Source organism: Zingiber officinale, chromosome 8A (assembly GCF_018446385.1).
Source record: "Zingiber officinale cultivar Zhangliang chromosome 8A, Zo_v1.1, whole genome shotgun sequence".
In the NCBI taxonomy this organism is placed as follows: domain Eukaryota; kingdom Viridiplantae; phylum Streptophyta; class Magnoliopsida; order Zingiberales; family Zingiberaceae; genus Zingiber; species Zingiber officinale.
The window spans coordinates 74448610-74469839 of record NC_056000.1 but is presented as its reverse complement, the minus strand read 5'-3'; the positions used below and the strand labels follow the sequence as shown (position 1 = coordinate 74469839).

General features: G+C 43.1%; 1 non-coding gene across 1 annotated transcript; it reads left to right on the top strand.

Annotated features, from left to right (window-relative positions):
- The first annotated feature begins 11701 nt into the window (after positions 1-11701).
- On the top strand, positions 11702-11807 carry LOC122013158. The gene has a single exon (XR_006120494.1). It is a non-coding gene; the product is annotated as a small nucleolar RNA R71 (small nucleolar RNA).
- Positions 11808-21230: the final 9423 nt, after the last annotated feature.

Here is a 21230-nt window from a genome sequence, read left to right as displayed (position 1 = left end):
CCTTCTCTAGGCCTCTACTTAAATGCTTTGGAGGACGCTGACTACATACTGCGACAGGTACATCAAGGGTCCTATAGAGGACATCCGGGCGGCTACTCATTAGCAAGGAAGATGTAGGTGCAGCGGAGGCCGGCAAGAGGGGGGTGAATTGCTCCTGAAAAATTAAAACTATACCCTCCTCGGAATTTAACTCAAAAATAAAAGCAGCAATAAAATAATAGCAACTAAATTAAGGAGACAGAAAATAAATCAGAAACAGAATTTAACCTGGTTACAACCAAGAGGGTTGTTAATCCAGGGCGATGAAAAGCGTACTAACAAAAATATTCTTCTCTGAAGGCGGAGAAGCCTTTTACACTTTTGAAAGCTCACTAGTTGCTTAGGAATTGCTTATAGTATTGATTACTTGTATTGTTGTTTAATTCCTAGGTCCAGGGGTCCTTTTATAGCCCCTGGAAAGTCTATCCTGAGGGTCCAAGGCGCCTCCAACAAGGGTCCTAGGCGCCTCCAGGTAAGTGGTCGGATAGAACTCTATCCGCAACTCAACGGTCGTTTTGACCAGGCTTAAGGCGCCTTAAACCTTATTGAAGGCGCCTCCAAGGTGGAGGTGCCTTCAACAAGCTTTAAGGCGCCTCCAAGTTGGAGGTGCCTCCATTACTTGTTGAGGGCGCCTTAAGCTCGGTTTCCAGCCTGATTCTTCCTTTATTTTGACTTCCGACGCTCCGATCTTTTGGGTGATTGCGGCCAACCGGAATATGGCTCACCCGAACCCAATTCCCGGCCTTCTCCTCGAGCAGCCTTCCTCCCTAGCTTAACATCCCTCGAACGCCGCACACATTCTTCTCGCCCACCGGTGTACTCTTCCGCAGCTCTCTCGTCCTTCGGACGCACTGAGCCCGTCGGCTCCCTTCCCGTGCCGTCCTTCTCGCTAGCTGCGTCTTCCGCTCGACTTCCTGCGCTCCTAAGTTCCTGCACACTTAGACACAGGGATCAAACACAAAGCAGGACCTAACCAACTTGGTTGATCACATCAAAACTACCACGGGGTCCAACAGAAGATTCTACTGGCCTGATACTTCTGGCCGACCCTCCAGGAGGATGCCGCTCGGACGGTGGCTACCTGTTTGTCTTGCCAGAAATATCATAACCTCTCGCACCGACCGACCGAAGAAATGAAGGCATCCACAATCTCTTGCCCGTTTGACCAGTGGGGCATGGACATTATTGGGTCATTCCCCATGGCAATAGGTCAGCGGAGATTCCTGCTCGTCACAGTGGATTACTTCTCAAAATGGGTCGAAGCCAAGCCGCTGGTAAGAATAACCAAACAGATGATCATGAAGTTCATCTGGAAACACATGATTTGCCGGTTCGGCATCCCGCGCCGGCTCATCTCAAATAATGGAAGGCAATTCGCCGGTCAGAAACTCAAAGAATGGTGCGGAGGATATGGCATCCAACAAGCTTTCACCTCCGTGGCCTATCCTCAGAGCAACGGGCAGGCCGAAGTTGCCAATCAGGAGATCTTGCGAATCCCACGCGCACGGCTCGACCATGTTAGAGGAAGTTGGGTAGATGAACTCCCCAGCGTGCTGTGGGCGATTGACACAACTCCCAAAGAAGGGACCAAGGCAACTCCTTTCCACCTGGTATACGGCGGCGAAGCAGCCGTCCCCGTCGAAGTCGGAGTTGAATTCGATCGGATACAACACTACATCGAGGACAACGTCGAGCGGAGGCTTCTGGAGATAGACTTAGTGGATGAAGCGCGCGCAAAAGCTGTCGTCCGGTTGATGGCATACCAACAGAGGATGAAGTAGAGCTACAATCGGAGGGTGATCCCAAGATCATTCCAGGCCGGCGACCTAGTATGGAAGAAGGTGAAGCCGGTTGGCGATGTCACCAAGTTAGAGGTGTTGGTTGCTACTGGGAATATCGTACTGGTTCCCCTGTACAAAAATTGTGTACAAGTCCTGAACCATTCCTAACAACCTATTGTGTTCTTTAGAAATTAAATTTGGAATCGCAAACAGAACTTAATATTATTGATTCCAAATTTAACTTATCTGTTCTTAGAGGTTTAGACTTGGATCGCAAACGATACTTAACATTATAGATCCAAATCCACCCATGTTACAAATTCAATTAAATATTTATTTCAGAGATCGGATCTCATGTCAAACATGGCGAGGCACTTGGCCTTCTTGGGTATAGGAACATCCACCACTGCCTCGACAAAAGCCTCTCAACGAAATTCAATATTTAATTTCCTTATAGTAACCCTAGGTTTAACCAAAAAGAACAATCAAATCACAAGATCGAAAAAAATAAAAGAAACACAACTTCGAATCACAAATCCGAAAATCTAGAATCACTAGCCTCTTGTGTTTGGTATTTCAAAATCCATACAAAGAAAACTAGTATGATGCGGAATAGAATTACTAGTTATACCTTTCTTTGTAAGCAACAACCTCTTGATCTTCTATCGTATTCCTCTTCTTATCTCGGACGTTGTGTGGGCAACGATCTACCGAGATGAGAACCACCAAGATACCTTCCTTCTTACAAGTTTCGGCCACCAACCTTCAAGCTCCAAGGGATGCTAGAACAAAGTCTCCTTTCTCTCCTTCTCCTAGCAAGAACCGGCCACCACAAGAACTCCAAGAGAGGGGTGCACCGGCCACTAAAGAAGAAGAGAAAAGGAAGAGTATAGGGTCGGCCACACCAAGGAAGAGAAGAGAGAAACAATAGAAGAGATGTCCTGTGAGGTGAGGCACCTCTACCCTCTCTTTTATATTCCTTGGTCTTGGCAAATAAGGAAATTTAATTATTATTAAAATTTCCTTATTTTCCTTGTCATTGGTTAATAAGGAAAATTTAATTAAAAATTCCTTTTAACCCTTCTCATGGTCGGCCCCTACAAGTGCTCCAAATAAGGCAAGTTTTAAACACAAAATTAAAACTTCCTTATTTGTTTCCGAAAATTTTAAAAATAAAATTTCTCTTTAAAAAATTCCCTTCATGGTTGGTTATAAAAGGAAATTTTTATAAATTAAAATCTCTCTATTAAAACATGTGGATGATTACAAAAAGGAAAATTTTCTCAAAATTAAAATCTTCCTTTCAATCTACAAATAAGGAAAGATATCAAATCTTTTCTCTTAATCTTTTGTAGAAATTATAAAAGGAAAGATTTAATTTTAAAACTCTCTTTTAAAATTATGAGGATGGTTACATAAAAGGAAAGATTTCTCAAAAATTAAAATCTTCTTTTTAACTACAAATAAGGAAAGATATCAAACCTTTCTCTTAATCTTTTGTAGAAAACTATAAAAGGAAAGATTTAAATTTTAAACTCTCTTTTAAAACCATGTCTTCCACATAAGAAAAGATTTTAAAAAATAAAATCCTTTTATTTTATATGGCCGGCCACACCAAGCTTGGGCTCCAAGCTATGGTCGGCCACCCTACTTAGCTCAAGCCTTTGGCTTGGTCGGCCCAAGCTTGGGCTCCAAGCTTGCTTGGACGGCCACCTAAGGGTGGGTAGAAAGTGAGTATTTGGTGGATATAATTCTCTATAAATAAGAGGCTACGATAGGGATCGAGAGGAGGAATTGCTTTTGGTCTCTCGATGAAATTAAGCTTCCCGTGTTCGCCCCGAACACCCAACTTAATTTCATCAATAATAATTCATACCACTAAAGAATTATTATTGAACTACCGCACCAATCCCAAATTACATTTTGGACTCCTTCTTATCATGAGTATGTTAATCTCCCTGTATTTAAGATGTCGAATGTCCACTAATTAAATGAGTTACTAACAACTCACTTTAATTAATATCTTAGTCCAAGAGTAGTACCACTCAATCTTATCGTCATGTCGGACTAAGTTCACTTGCAGGGTTTACATGACAATCCTTATGAGCTCCTCTTGGGGGCATTATCAACCTAGATTACTAGGACACAGTTTCCTTCTATAATCAACAACACACACTATAAATAATATCACTTCCCAACTTATCGGGCTTATTGGTTTATCGAGCTAAATTGTACCCTTTGATAAATTAAAGAAATAAATATTAAGTATATGTGCTTGTTATTATATCATGATTAAAAGTACACACTTCCATAATAACAGAGGTATTGTTCTTTTATATAGTCAGTATAAAAAGAAACTACCTCAAATGATCCTGCTTAATACACTCAGAGTGTACTAGTGTAATTTTATAGTCAAAATAAACTAATACCAAATTACACTACGACTATTCCAATGGTTTGTTCCTTTCCATCTTAGTCGTAAGCTACTGTTTATAATTTATAAAGAATTGATAACATGATCTTCTGTGTATGACACCACACACCATGTTATCTACAATATAAATTAATTGAACAACTACACTTAGTATATAAATGTAGACATTTGACCAATGTGATTCTTTATTTCAAAATAAATGTTTACAAAAAGCTAGGCTTTTAATATACACTCTAACAAGAGGCCCCGTGGTCGGGACCCTTCAAGGTCGTGGAGAAACTCTGTTCGAGCGCCTACTACTTGGAGGATGAGGACGGACGACGACTGGAGCGGCCATGGAGCCGAACCATCTCCAGTCTTACTGTTCGCTCTCCGCAAGTGTATGAAAATGTCGCAAGTAATATAAAAGATTATCGTATCCACAGGGACTGGAATAAGCACTAGAAATATCTCAAAGCGGATTAGCTAAACAACTAATCAATTGGTTTCAAATGCTAAGGATGAAAAACAAATCTAAAATGAAAGATCAACAAATAAGAGTTTGGGGTTTGAGTTATGATAAAGGGAGGTTCTAAGAGTTTTGGTTTCTTTGTAAGATCTCTTGAATGTAAATGGTTTACCAATTCTTATTTCTCAATTGTCTAATATTTGTAGAAGGTTGCCGGTTCTCTCTTGCAATAGATAACCGGCTTAAGACAGAAAAATGTACCTAAATGTGATCAATTAGATATGAACCTACGTTGTCCTTACACAGGATTGCACCTATTACTATGCTTCCCTCGGATATCAACATAGAAGTTCATAGCTTCTTAACCCATAAAGATACAAGGATTGAATCATAAAATCTATCCTACCCTCTTGAATAATCTCATTTCCCCTTCAAGGTTATCCCTTAAACGTCCTTACACGGGCTTGCACCTGTCACGTGGATCCCTCGAAAAATCGAGTGAGAGTTAATCTCTACAAAGTCTATAAGATATCCAAACAATCAATCAAGAATGAGAATTAAGCCCTAATCACAATTAATCATTCAAGATCCAATCGATACAAACTATGCAACATCATAAAACAAAGAAATGGCAAATCCACAAGAGTTTACATCAATTTATCTTACAAATACTCCCTCCATCCTAGAACAAAAAAATCTACTCCATAAAATGAAGAAAGAAAACCAAAGGTAAGAAGATTGCAAGCATTTCTTCAATCCCAATCCAAGAAGAGGAGAGAAAGAAAACTTATCTACAATATAGCTCCATCTTTGGATCCAATTCTCGCTCTCGGAGTCGAATTTGCCAAGATCTCCCTTTAGATTGCCCAAAAATCCTCCCAAGAATGGGAGGAATCCACCAAATCTTGCTTTCTCCCAAAGGGGAGAAGATCCACTTTCAAATCTTCAAAGAGGCTTTAAATAGAGGGAGCTTTCGGGCGCCACACGGCCCCGAGACATGGCCATGTGAGGTTCACACGGCCAGAGCCTTTCCCCTCTCTTCCATCCATACACGATCGTGTGGTGTACACGGTCGTGGACAACTCCCATCAAGGCCTCCAAGCACGGCCGTGTAGATCCACACGGCCTGGACTGCCCTAGCTTCTGGAAACCTGGCACGGTCGTGTGGTGCACACGGCCAGAACACTTTTAAGCGCTGGGAACCCTGCACGGTCGTGTGATGCACACGGCCAGGGCCTTCTTGGTCTCTGGAAACCTTACACGGCCATGTAGATCCACACGGCCATGTAAGGATTGAACTCTGATTTGCTTCAAAACTTGGCACGGTTGTGTGAGGTTCACACGGCCAGGCCAAGCTCCTTTGCTGTTGCTGCCACACGGCCTCTGAACTCCACACGACCAGAGCTCCCTACCAATGCAGGGTCGTGTCTAGTACACGGCCAGGTGCCTTCTCGCTTGCTTTGCTCATGAATTTGTCCAAGAATGTAGAATCTTCACCAAATTCGACTCCTGTGTACAAAAAATGCACAAAAGCAGATCTCCAAACAAGAAGAGTAAATATGCTAAAAGGAAAGCTGGAAGTATAAAAATGCATAAATCAAGCAAGCTCAAAGTATGTAAATGTGCGTCAAAACATGCATAAAAGTATATAAAATCTACGTACATCACACCCCCAGACTTAAACCTTTGCTTGTCCTCAAGCAAAATGCTGCAATCTAAATTCATATGTTCTACAACGCATTCATAAACCCTAATGTACTTTCCTAACGCTATCAAAGAGTTCCAATAACAAGCATAATCATGGAAACAAATCAAGTATGGCTCAAGCTTAAGTATCCTGTGTACAGTGTAAAAGTAACTCAAAAACCCTTCAAGTTTCAATCTATGTCCTAGTCAAGTTGTCATCAAATTTGATTCCTAATGTTTCCGGTGAGAGACAAGTAACCAGTGATAGACACTTACTTGCCACTCACTTGGTTCATATTTCTCAACCAACCCAAGGTCTCAAAGGTGTGCTCAATCTCAAGAGAAGCTAAGCAGTCATTTTCCCAGTAACCTAACTCGGTCTCAAAGGGGTAACTTGCTAGATTCCACTCACGACAACTGTTTTTTATATCCCTTATTATTTTTTTTCATTGCTTTTCTTTTTCAATTTTTTTCATAAGTATTTGCATTGGGCAAATCTTATTTCACAAGTGTACTTTTAGCACAATTATTGGGATATTTTGATTTTTCCAAATGAGCTTGCATGAGTTGAGCCTCATCCAGTAACCAAAATGAAGTTTGAAAAATCACCATGGAAACCAAGTACTAAGCAAACAAGATAAATCATGACTATTTCAATTATATTAACCATTCAAGCATCAAGTCAAAGTGTAGTGAAAGTAAGATTCTTAAGGTCAAGCCAAGACTAAAACTCATCTCCATATGACTCTTAGCTTATTTCATGCTACCCAAGATAGAGAAAAGAAGTACATAAAGCTTACTACTAGCATCATTTACAACATCATGAATCTAGATAATGAACGTGCTAGTATTTTATCTTGAAGACAAGAAAGCATAAAAGTGAAGATTGATGTTCTCAAGATGTTTGCCAAAATTATTTCAAAAGATAATCAAATGACTATCAAAACAAACACTCAAGCAAGACAATCAAAATAGAATGCAAAACAAAAACTACACATGCAGAAAACAAGAAAACAATAAAAAACTGAAACAAAAAGAAATCAGGTTTGACGCCCCCCCAGACTCAAACTTTTCATCGTCCCGATAAAATCAATATGGTGGAGGTGGAGGTGGAGGGGGACGTGGAAAAGGGTGCCTACGACGTGGCTGACCAACGGGGAAACTAGGGAAACCAGGAGTTTCGCTTAGGATTACATGATACTCAAACAAAGCGTCAACTTGTTGGCTAGTGACACTCATGCTCTGCATAAAGTCTCTCATTCTAGCTTGATCAGTATCATAATCCTGGATAAATTCGGCCACTCGACCCTGAAAATTCCTTGTGAACTGAAAGTACTCTTGTACTTCTCTAAACTGATTATCTGATAAAGAGAAGCGACCTTCCAACATTCTTCATTGGGCATCATGCTTCTCGTGGAGCGATTCTAGAGAAGTACGAAAATCAGAAAAATCAAATCTGGAGGAACCCGTACCATAAGCAAAAGAATGCCTAGCAGGATCCGGATGTCCGGAAAGCTGCGGGTTTCCAGATGTTGAGGGTTCAATGTGTGGCTCTGTATCTCCGGATATAGAGGGAACATATTCGGGATCGATATCGGTGATTACCCAATTAGCAGGGTTACGAATAGACGTTCGTCCAGAACAAGGAAGAGGTAGAGGAAAATCATTCCTCCTTGGAAATGCAAACCCATTCTCATCCCGAACAATCATTTTCATGGCAAGACATGCATCAATGTCTATCATGTCATTGCCATGAATTATTTCCAACCCATCTAAATCAAGATCTAAATTATAAGCTATTCGGGTAATCAATCCACCAAAGACAATTGATCCCGACGATGCCCTTTCGGCTCTTAACAAGGTTTGTACAAAATGAAAACCAGAATCGAAATCGACCTTATGAAGCATGGCCCATAAAGCATAAAGCTCTATCTTTTTAACTACCCCATCACTCTCTCCCCTACCAAAAATAGTTTTGCTCATAATTCTATGTAGGTACCTAAAAATGGGGTTTTGCATATGAGAAGCCTTAGCTCTTGAAGGCTCATAAGGTTGATCCAATCCAGTTAATGCATTCCAAAAATGATTCCAATTAAACCTTGAATCAAACCTACGAGGGCTACCGGTAGACAATCCAAAACAAGAATTAAAATCACTAAATGTCCATTGAAATTCTTGATTCATCAATCTAAATGAAAATTTTCCATTATAATCATCCTCGTTAACAAAATGGACATCTAATGAACTTAAAAACTCCAAAACAAGATGAGGATATGTAGGCAAATGTGTGTACATAATATCACCCCACTCTAAAAACCCAATCAACAAATCTACATCTTCCCTAATTCCAAGCATATCAAGAACAGTTGGGTCCATGTATCTAGTACACACAATTTTTCTATTGACAAGAATTGCAAATCTAGTTATATGATCATCATTTCTAAATACTATATTGAATTCATTGTCATTACCTTCGTTGCGCGAAGTCCTCTTTCCTTTGCCCTTCATCGGTTGTTTTCCTTTATCCCTAAATGGTTCCTTCTCTTTATCTCCACTAGATCCACCACCTCCTTTACGAAGTTTCTTCAAAAGATTGGACATCTTGTTGAGTTTAGACGAAGGAAGGGACTATATAGGGTTAGAGAAGTAAGATCTCAAAGAAACAAATTTTTGAAGAACAAGATCTGAGGTTAGGAGAACAAATATCTTGAGTGTTGGAGAGGAAAAGAATCTGGATTTAAGAGAGTTTGAGCAAAATGTTGAAGAAAAGAGGGATTTTAAAGAGATTGAGAGAAAAGAAGATGTTTTAAGAGAGGTGGGTGTGTGCGGGACACGGCTAAAATCTGGCCGTGTAAGGAAAACACGGCCTCTTAAGGGCTTCTCCACACGAGCCGTGTAGATCCACACGGCCCCTCCCTTTTCCTCCTCGGCTTCACACACACGGCCGTGTCTGGGACACGGCTACATCCTTCTTCTTCTTGGCTTTCTTCACACGACCGTGTCTGGGACACGACCTTCTGAGTTATCTTCTCTGGATTTGGCGCATGGTCGTGTTTGGTACACGACCGATGCAAGCTTTTGCTCTGATTTCTCCACACGGTCATGTCTGGAACACGACCGAAGAACTCTCCTTCTCTGGATTCTTTGCACGGTTGTGTCTGGTACACGGCCATGCTCCCTTCCTTCTATGCAGACTCCACACGGCCGTGTCTGGTAGACACGGCCAGATCATTTTCCTTCACTGCTTCATTTGCTTGGCCGTGTACAGCACACGGTCATGCCCTATTTTATTCCATTTGATGTTTATTCTCCTAATCCACTTCTCCAATACTTCCATGCCCATGAAGAAGTCATGGCCAGCTCATGGAAGTAGATTTTAACCTGAAAACCAAACAGAAAACATAGTGAAAACAAAATAAAGATGAAAATACAAAATTCAACTAACTAAAAGAACCCTTGGGTTACCTTCCAAGAAGCGCTTGTTTAGGGTCTTTAGCTCGACCAATCCAACTTATTCTTCTCTTTTCCTTGCCCTTGGAGGGCAGACATATTTTTCATTTTTGTTGGGAGTTCTCCTCCCAACATCCTCCACCAAATTGTTCTTTTCATTAGGTGTCCTTCCATGAGGATGGAAATTCCATTCCTCAAGTTTGTAAATGTTTGCCCTGCTACAAGCATTTAAAAGAGAAGAAACATGGTTAGAGACATTAGATAAATCATACTCCAACCGTTCCTTACCAATTACCAATGACAACTTGTGATTTTTAACATCAATAATTGCTCCAGCTGTAGCAAGGAATGGTCTTCCCAATATGATAGGAATTTTAGGGTCCTCTTCCATGTCCAACACAACAAAATCTATGGGAATAATACTCCCACCAACTTCTACTGGCACATCTTCAATAATACCCATAGGGTACCTGCAGGAATGATCAGCAAGTTGTAGTGCCATAGTAGTAAGTTTAATGTTTTTGAGACCTAACTTATTACAAATTGAATAGGGAATGAGGCTAACACTTGCCCCCAAATCACAAAAGGCTTTTTCAATGAATTCTGTTCCTATATTGCAAGGAATATAAAAGCTCCCTGGATCCTTCAATTTAGGGGAAGTGTTCTTCACCAAAAGAGCGTTGCATTCCCCAGTTAGTGCAATGGTCTCTACATCTCCTCTCTTTCTTTTATTTGACATGATGTCCTACAGGAATTTGGCAAACTTTGGCATTTGAATAATAGCATCTATAAGAGGAACTTCAACGCATATCTCTTTAACCTTCTCCAAAAATTTGCCAAATTCTTCATCCTTTTTTAAGTATATTGAGTCTTTGGGGAAAAGGGATAACTTTGCTCTGATGGTTCAGTGGAAGAGTCTCTTCAACCTCAATGGTATTCTCCTCATTATCAAAAACCTGACTAGGTGTAGGAGGAGAGAACTCTTCTTCATTTTGCATTCCTTTTTTAGCAGTCACTTGAGGATTTCCCAAGGTCCGTCCGCTCCTAAGCTCAATTATGTTGCAATGCTCCATAGGATTTACATCAGGTTTTCCAGGAAGTTGTCCTGGTGCTCTAGAAGACGAGGAAGCTAGCTGGGCAATTTGGCTATCCTGAATCTTTTGATGCTTTTCAAAATTATCCATTCTCTGAGTAAGCTTCAATAGATCTTGCTTCATTTCATTTTGATTGGAGATAATTTCTTCAAGCATCTTTTCAATTTTGGATGTAGGAAAGCCTTGAAAAGATTGTTGCTGAAAATTTTATTGCCCAGATTGAAAATTTGGTCTTGCCCCCATAGATGGTCCTTGATCCTGATTATTTCTGTAAGAGAAATTTGGATGATTTTTCCATCCAGGGTTGTAAGTATTTGAGTATGAGTTGTTCTGTCTTTGATTGAAACCCATGATTGCATCACATTCTTCCAATTGATTAATTTGTGCAGTGATAGCTCCCAATGGATATGAGTCATTTGAATGTTCTGAACTCCCACATACTTTACAAGATGTAGCAATGTCATTTACCATATTTGAACTAGTCCCCATATTCTCAAATTTTTTTGTAAGAGCATCAAGTTTTGCAGCCAATAAAGTCACTACATCAACATCAAACTTTCCTGATGCTTTTGTTATTGGGTTTATTGAAGGATGACCACCACTTCTTTCATTTTCCCATTGATGATGATTTTGTGCTACACTCTCTATGATTTCCTCAGCTTCATCTAAATTTTTATTCATGAGTGCCCCTCTAGCAGCTGAATCAAGGGACACTTTGGTATGATAATTAATACCATTATAGAAAGTATGCAACACTAACCATCTTTCCAAACCGTGGTGAGGGCATTGTCTGAGCATACTATTGTATCTATCCCAAGCTTCAAATAGAGATTCTGAGTCATCTTGTTTGAAACTTGCAATCAAATTTCTCATATGAGCAGTTTTACTTGGGGGATAGAATTTATCAAGGAATTGTTGCTCACATTGTTTCCAGGTGGTGATACTGTTGGGAGCCAAAGAATTCAACCATTGCTTGGCCCTATCTCTCAAAGAAAACCCAAATAATAATAACCACACTACTTCTGAAGGAACACCATTCATTTTCATTGTCCCACATATTTCATAAAAGACCTCTAAGTGTTGATTAGGGTCTTTATGTGGCCCACCACCAAATTGATTTTGCTGCACCATGGAAATAATTGCAGGTTTGATCTCAAAATTATTTGCCTCCACTGAGGGTCTTGAAATACTAGATCGAAAACCCCTAGCATAAGGTGCTGCATAATCCTTTAGTGGTCTATTAGTCATGTTCAAATGCTCTTGTTCTTCAATTTGTCTCTGTAGAATTCTTCTTCTATGAAATGTTCTATCAATTTCAGGGTCAAGAGGAAAAAGTTCTCCTGCAAAGTTAGATCTTCGCATACACGAGAACAAGATTGCAATAGAAACTAAATCAAACAAAGAGATTAAAAACAGAGAAAGGTAAGATTGGAATGTTAGAAATCAAGAATGCAAAGTTAGAATTAGAATTAGAATTGCAACAAAAAGAATTTTCAAGAATGTTATTCAAGAAGGGAAAAACTTATGAAAACAGAATTCTAACAATTAGTTATAACTATGCAAATCAAAAGAAAGAAAGAAAAGTTATGTTTAGTTTAACTCAATTGATAATCTCTAATGTTATAGCGCAGTCCCCGGCAACGGCGCATAAAACTTGTTCGCTCTCCGCAAGTGTACGAAAATGTCGCAAGTAATATAAAAGATTATCGTATCCACAGTGACTGGAATAAGTACTAGAAATATCTCAAAGCGAATTAACTAAACAACTAATCAATTGGTTTCAAATGCTAAGGATGAAAAACAAATCTAAAATGAAAGATCAACAAACAAGAGTTTGGGATTGAGTTATGATAAAGGGAGGTTCTAGGAGTTTTGGTTTCTTTGTAAGATCTCTTGAATATAAATGGTTTACCAATTCTTATTTCTCAATTGTCTAATATTTGTAGAAGGTTGTCGCTTCTCTCTTGTAATAGATAACCGGCTTAGGACTGAAAAATGTACCTAAATGTGATTAATTAGATATAAACCTACGTTGTCCTTACACAAGATTGCACCTATTACTATGCTTCCCTCGGATATCAACATAGAAGTTCATAGCTTCTTAACCCATAAAGATACAAGGATTGAATCATAAAATCTATCCTACCCTCTTGAATAATCTCATTTCCCCTTCAAGGTTATCCCTCAAACGTCCTTACACGGGCTTGCACCTGTCACATGGATCCCTCGGAAAATCGAGTGAGAGTTAATCTCTACAAAGTCTATAAGATATCCAAACAATCAATCAAGAATAAGAATTAAGCTCTAATCACAATTAATCATTCAAGATCCAATCGATACAAACTAGGCAACATAATAGAAACAAAGAAATGGCAAATCCACAAGAGTTTACATCAATTTATCTTACAAATACTCTCTCCATCCTAGAACAAAAAGATCTACTCCATAAAACGAAGAAAGAAAACCAAAGATAAGAAGATTGCAAGCATTTCTTCAATCCCAATCTAAGAAGAGGAGAGAAAGAAAATTATCTACAATATAGCTCCATCTTCGGATCCAATCCTCGCTCCCGGAGTCGAATTCACCAAGATCTCCCTTTAGATTGCCCAAAAATCCTCCCAAGAATGGGAGGAATCCACCAAATCTTGCTTTCTCCCAAAGGGGAGAAGATCCCCTTTCAAATCTTCAAAGAGGCTTTAAATAGAGGGAGCTTTCGGGCGCCACACGGCCCCGAGACATGGTCGTGTGAGGTTCACACGGCCAGAGCCTTTCCCCTCTCTTCCATCCATACACGATCGTGTGGTGTACACGGTCGTGGACAACTCCCATCAAGGCCTCCAAGCACGGCCGTGTAGATCCACACGGCTTGGACTGCCCCAGCTTCTGGAAACCTGGCACGGTCGTGTGGTGCACACGGCTAGAACACTTTTAAGCGCTGGGAACCCTGCACGGCCGTGTGATGCACACGGCCAGGGCCTTCTTGGTCTCTGGAAACCTTACACGGCCATGTAGATCCACTCAGCCATGTAAGGATTGAACTCTGATTTGCTTCAAAACTTGGCATGGCCGTGTGAGGTTCACACGGCCAAGCCAAGCTCCTTTGCTGTTGCTGCCACACGACCTCTGAACTCCACATGGCCAGAGCTCCCTACCAATGCAGGGCCGTGTCTAGTACACGGCCAGGTGCCTTCTCGCTTTCTTTGCTCATGAATTTGTCCAAGAATGTAGAATCTTCACCAAATTCGACTCCTGTGTACAAAAAATGCACAAAAGCATATCTCCGAACAAGAAGAGTAAATATGCTAAAAGGAAAGCTGGAAGTATAAAAATGCATAAATCAAGCAGGCTCAAAGTATGTAAATGTGCGTCAAAACATGCATAGAAGTATATAAAATCTACGCACATCACTTACCGAGTCGGGTGAGAGGTGAGTCCTGTAACAGTTAATGTCTTTGCATCCCTGTACTTTTTGCATACCGGACAAGAGTAAAAAACAATGGGTTTCAAAGCTCTGTGTCGAGCGGCACGACAAATCATCGAGCGGCGACGTTAAACACGTGTCTCCATCGACGGTCGAGCGGTGACCTTAAACCTATGACTTCGTCAAATCGTCGAGTGGTGATGTTAAACGCTTGTCTCCATCGACGGTCGAGCGGTGACATTAAACCCATGACTTCATCAAATCGTCTAGCGACGACGTTAAACGCTTGTCTCCATCGACGATCGAGCAGCGACCTTAAACCTAAGTCTTTGTCAAATCGTCGAGCGACGACGTTAAACACGTATCTCCATCAACGGTCGAACGACGACCTTAAACTCATGACTTCGTCAAATCGTCGAGTTGCGACGTTAAACGCGTGTCTCCATCGACGGTCGAGCGGTGACCTTAAACCCATGACTTCGTCAAATCATCGAGCGGCGACGTTAAACGCGTGTCTCCATCGATGGTCAAGCGGTGACCTTAAACCCATGACTTCGTCAAATCCTCGAACGGCAACATTAAACGCTTGTCTCCATCGACGGTCGAGTGGCGACCTTAAACCCATGACTTCGTCAAATCGTCGAGCGGCGACCTTAAACCCATGACTTTGTCAAATCCTTGAGCGGCGACGTTAAACGTTTGTCTCCATTGACGGTCGAGTGGCGACCTTAAACCCATGACTTCGTCAAATCATCGAGCGACGACGTTAAACGCTTGTCTCCATCAGCGGTCGAGCGACGACCTTAAACTCAAGTCTTCATCAAATCGCCGAGCATCGACATTAAACACGGGTCTTCATCGATGGTCAGGCGGCGACGTTAAACCCGGGAGAAGGTATAAACCTTCCTCAATTCCTTCAATGGCACTCGTATAGTCGAGTGGCTAGCTACAGAAACGCCGCTCAGGCAAGAGTCCTCGAAGGTGCTGTCCATTCGGGGTGATATTCACAAACACCATTGAAGGTTAAAGGCAGTTATACAAGGAGAATTATAAAAAGAAAGTTCCGCCGAACGGGCGAACATTCATTGCAAAAAAGGGGGTGCAGCGCCGAACGGGCAGGCTTACATTCAAAAAGAAAATTTTCTACAAGATGGACGCTCAACCTCACTCTATATAATAAAAAACGTCATCAGGCAGCGAGTCGTTCAACTTGCTGCAATTGATGGCGTTGTCCGTCAGTACAATGGGAAGATGGTCATCCGTCTTAAGCTACTGGAGTGTCCTGTCAATAGCCAACTCGAAGAGCCGAATGATTCACTAGGCGACCTTATCAGTAAATGCGTCAGAGCGGAGGTAAGCCTTCTTCATCACTTCAAACTGGCTCGGCTCGTTGTTTTGGTAGGTCGTCAAAGCAGCGTAGGAGGCCTCCAATGTGTCCTTCATGGCTTTCAGCTCCCCCCTAGGGAAGCCTCTTCAGCCGAGCAGCAGCTCCGCTCGGCGACGAGGAAGTCCTCAGCTTCCTTGAGCTTCTGGGCGAGATTCCAAGCCTCCTGGTTTTTTAGCTCCAAATCGACAATGGATCTGTTCTTCCTCATTGTGGCCAGCTCAATTTTCTTATCAAAAGTGCTAACCTGTGTGTTGAGCCGACCCAACATAACTTCCTGGTCAGCAGTCTTCTGTCGCTCGGTCTCGAGGAGCTTGTTGGCCTTCTCCAGGTCGATCTTCAGTTTGGTGACCTCAGTAATAGGCGACCCTTGGGAGGAGGACGCACCGCTCAAGATCTTAAGCTTCTTCAGCTCGTTCTCCACAAAAGCGAGCCGTTGGCACATGGCCATCTAGTACTGCAGGCGAACAGGAAAACGTTAACGTCGTTCGGAGGTAAATCATGAATTGATAGTAAAATACATACCCCTGTGGACATTTGCAGGTGGCTCTTGGCGAGAGCCCCAAGGGGCATCGTCGCAGCTTGCGCCCTGGCTTCCTCCCAAATGTTGGCGAGCGGTCCGTGGATGAGGATTTTGTGCTCGGGAGTGCGAGGCTGGGCGCTCGGCTCAAGGTAATCCTCCATTGGCAAGTGGAGGATCACCGTCACGGATCGCCGACCGCTCAGGGCCGACTGGGAAGAGGGCACCGGGCCGGAAGGTGGGGTTGTGGACACGGGGAGGATACTAGATCGCAAAACCCTTCGTCGGGTCGGGGCAGAAAGGCGACCGGTTGTACAATGATGGTCTCTGGCGGCAGCTCAGCTAGGGACGACGTCTGATCAGATGAAGTGGCCTCCGCCGTTTCCAAGATGGCCGCGGGAGATGAAGTACCTACTGCACGGAGACCCTCACAGCCGAGGTGGCGGAACGGGAAGGTTGGTCCACTCGGCGTCTCTTGCGCCTAATAAGGGGTTCGCTATCACCAGAAGACCCAGAGCCCTCGGTCCGGGCGATAGGCTGCAACTCTGGGGTTGGGAGTGGCTCTCCAGCAACTTCGATGCTAGGCACCCGGTCGACAGTGCCCTCGCCCACAATGAGTGTCTTCCCGCTCTCGACGAGCGTGCCTTCATGGGAGCCGACCGACGTTAGACCTTGGCTCGCCAATTCCTTTGCAGCAGCCGCCTCAACCTCGGCATCCTTAAGCTTTGTGTAGTCGGCCACCCGCGCTCGTATCATGACTTCGGCTGCAAGAGACAGAAAAGAAATTAGTTAGACTCAAAAGAAATGATCAGATAATGGTGTACCTAAGCCGCTCGGGAGCTTGGTGCGGATCGGGCTCAGACCGAAGATGTACATGATACCTTCCAGCAGCAGCTTATGGATGTCATATTTTTTACCAACCATTAGGGATGTTGCGTGCAGATAGTCCGCTCGGCTCTTATGCTTCTTCAAATCGGGTTAAGGTGGCAGTCCGACCTACCAGCGCGTCAGAAAGCTAGGCCGTTCGGGGAGTCGCATAAAGAAGAAATACTCCTTCCAATGTTTGTTGGAAGTTGGTATTTTGTCAAAAAACACTAAGCCGCCCCGAGACTGAAAGAGTAAGGTGCCCAGTTCGGACTGCTTGGGATAATAAAAATAATGGAAAAGGAATGTCGTGTAGCCGAAACAACACGATGACGCCACACAACAAGCGAAAAGAATTCGGTACGAGTTGCGGAAGGGGAACATGGAAGTAATTACAAACCTCGATGATGAAGGGGTGGATAGGGAATCGAAGATCGGCCGCAAATTGGTCTCGGAATAGACATATGGTGCCGGTCGATGGGTCATTTGGCCGATCAGACGGAGAGGCTAGAATGATCTCGTGATTAGAAGGAATATCGAAGATGTTCCTAAGGCTCTCAGTATCACCCGCGTCGAACCTGATCTCCATGGTAGTATACCAGAGTCCAGGAGTGGGGTCTGACAGCTGTGAAGAGCTTGTCATTGCCCAAAATATGAGAAAAAGGGGGTTCGAAGAGAAGAAATGCTAACGAGAAACACAGAAAGCGCTGGAGCGGAAACACAAAGATTGAAGGCAAACAAGGTTCAGGAGGGGAATTCACAGTAGAAGAAAAGGTGGTCGCGGAAGAAGGGAAGAAGATCATCGGAGCACCGATGGCACAGGAACACTTCGTCGGCAGCTCTTGCAGAAGGCGTAAAGTGGGGAGAAGAAGCCGACGCTGTGACTTTATAAACTTCGGGCTCGGCTGACCGGAGACGTCCGATCTAGGTCATGGGGACCAGAGCACAGATCCAGCCGTATAATTCAAACCGTCAAACGTCACATCAGTGCTTGTCGCTTCGGACATGCGGTGACTGCGATGGCGACACGTGACATTTCCCCACTAGTCTATATTTAATGAATGTCATTAACAGACTTGGGTATGTGCTTGGCCTTATGGGGGTGATTTGCACAAATTCCCAAGAGATTCGGGTGACGTCAGCGTTGATCGCACGCATTCGAAACACCGAAGGAGAAAGCCCTAGTACAAATACGCGAAGTGCCGATCGGCTTTAAGGATCGGTCCTATGGCCGACCGACACTCTTCGACAGACCGACCGGAGTCCACCCAGTATCACGGCTGATCGGCCATTTGATCTCAAAACTTTTCCAGTCCAGTCAGTCGAACTTGCAACCTCCTTCAACTAGACTTGAGAGGGAGGCATGTGATGCGGTGATGAGGGGCCCACCTAGTAGAGGGTCATTGTCACGGTGAAGGTCAAAGGTCAAAGTTAGGGCGGTCAACGCCCCTGTATCATCGGCCGATCGGGCGGCCCACTCGTCCGACCGGGATAGAGAAGGTCCGATCCAACATCATCATAGCTTTGCCACATACCGAGCTTCTGATGCTCAGAGAAGTATGTGTTGGTGAGGCACACGCTAAGTGGCCAGCCCGCTCGGACTTACATCAAATCTCGAAACCAGCCAAACGGAGCCACGACCGAGCATATTACATTCAAAGCAGAGCTCGGACAGTGGGAGGTTGGTCGAGCGGCCATCCCGCTCGACCCGAGAACGATAGCATCTGGACAGCTGATGGTTGGCCAAACGGCTCACCCGCTCGGCCAAGTAACGGACAAAAGGAGGATCTAGCTATATCCTTCTGGAAGCTCGTGCCACCGACAGACGGCATAGTCAGCAGCATGGTTAGGCAGTGGATCGTACAACGGAAGCTTCCACTATCACGTCAGAAATATGCTCGGGTCATTAAGGTATAGTGTCAGGGACACTTTCCTGACATGTCTTTTCAGGAAAAGCTTTGAGAAGCGTGCACACCTCGAGGAGCATGCATGCGTGCCCCCAGAGCCCTATATAAAGGGCCCCAAGCTTCAACGGAGGCATGTTAGTTTTTCACTGTAGCCACACTGTTACTCTACTTCTCTTACTCCGCTTCTTTGCTTCCACACCGCCAGTGACTGACTTGAGCGTCGGAGGGTCATCGCCGGGGAACCCCTCCCTGGCTAGACACTAACGTTGCTGTGGTTGTAGGTCCCTCTAGTTCAGAGTCCACGCACGGTCAACAGGAGCACCACGCCCCAACATCCATCCCCTCGACTTTCGGACAGGATCACCTAGAATACCTGATTGATAAGAAGAGGAAAACGACTAAGTGTCCTGCGCTTACAGCCGAGCACGGCTATAAACTCTTGTACGGCGAATTTTATAGCCGAGTAGCGACTATAAACTCTTGTGCGGCGAATATTAGAGACGAGCGGCGGCTATAAACTCTTGTGTGGTGAATATTACTATTGAGCGGCACTATAAACTCTAGCGTAGTAAAACACCACAGCCGAGCGATAACTATAAACCCTTGAACAATAATATCCTAACTGAGCAGCGACTCTAAACCCTAGCACACTCGATCGGGAAAAAGGGAGTTCCAGAGCATACTAATAGTCCAATCAGTCGAACTTGCAGCCTTCTTCGACTAGACTTGAGGGGAAGGCTTGCAATATGGTGATGGAGATGGGCCCCACTAAAGATAGGTCAAAGCAAGAGAGACTAGCCAACATAGAGGTCAAAGTCAAGGAAGGAAAAGAGACGTTGGCTACAGAATGGTCGAACGGGCCAATTATGGTCGGACGGATGGCATGCCCAACCGAGTAAGCAAGGTCGAGCGAACAACATTAAGTTAAGGGACAAACAGATAGTATGGCTCCTGGCCTCCGTCTGATCTAAGCTAGCGGTGTGTCCATTCGAGAGAGAGGCAACCCTCCAACTACGAAGAAGATAAGTAAAAGGAAGATGGTGTTGTTCATCACGACCGAGCGAGGGTGTCCTGACCAAGCAGACACCGATCGACTTATAACGGGATCCACTCGAGTATCTTCTCGTACTCTTTTGGAGGTTTATGCAACTGATAATAGAGTATGTTCCGCAGACAAACTGTATTTTAAAAGCTTCGAGCCTGTCGCATCAAAGATATGCATACTCGCTTAAGGAAATGTGTCAAGGACACTTTTTGACTTGTCTTTTCATAGGACGTTTGGGAAAATGTGCGCACGCTTTGAGATACGTGCACAGACACTATAGTGGCACTATAAAAGGGAGTTCCCATCTAAGAGGTAGGTATGCACAACTTTGTTATTTTACACGCTCTTTGCTACAATTTTTTCCACATCACTGGGAACTAACTTGAGTATCGAAGGATCAACGCCGGGAATCCCTTCCCGATCCGACACTGACGCTTTTGTACTACAAGATCATATAGAATCTTCACCCATCAAACTTCTAGTCACATCTCTAATTTACTATCTTCTCCACTTTCCACTTTCAGATAACATCATTTAATTTTGAAAAACTTCCTCCGAAAAAATATAAGATTATAATTGCTCAGTCATTCAAAACTCACTTTTCTTCATTTGTCAAAAGACCCCGCCTTCAAATCTTCTTTACCTTCCACAAGGCCTCACTTATAGATATTCCTTGACAATAGGATTAGCTTCTTCTAGAACTTTATCATCTGTTTGGAAGTAGTGTGTCTCCGTCTCTTCCTCACTGGCAGCTATTGTGCTCCTAATTAACTTTGACCTCTTGAATAGTCTACCAACGCATTAATCTTGTTTATCTTCCAATTACCTCTTAAGTATTCAATCAACCGGACTTAGATAATATTTGGTTAAATAATTAGAATGACTATGAATATAAATTTGAAAATATGAAATGAAAATGAGAATAGGAATGAAATTCATCTAGTTATTTGAATTTAACTGATTTTCATAAATTTAAAAATCATTCTCAAATTATCATTCCTTAACCTATAATCCAAACATTATCTTTTATTATCATTCTATTCCTTCATTCCCAAACCTACCAACCGTACGCCCCTTACACGCCCCCTTAAACTTTTTTCAACCTCATCATTGCTACACTTATAGTTGTCAAATTTCTACACTTGCATACTTACAAC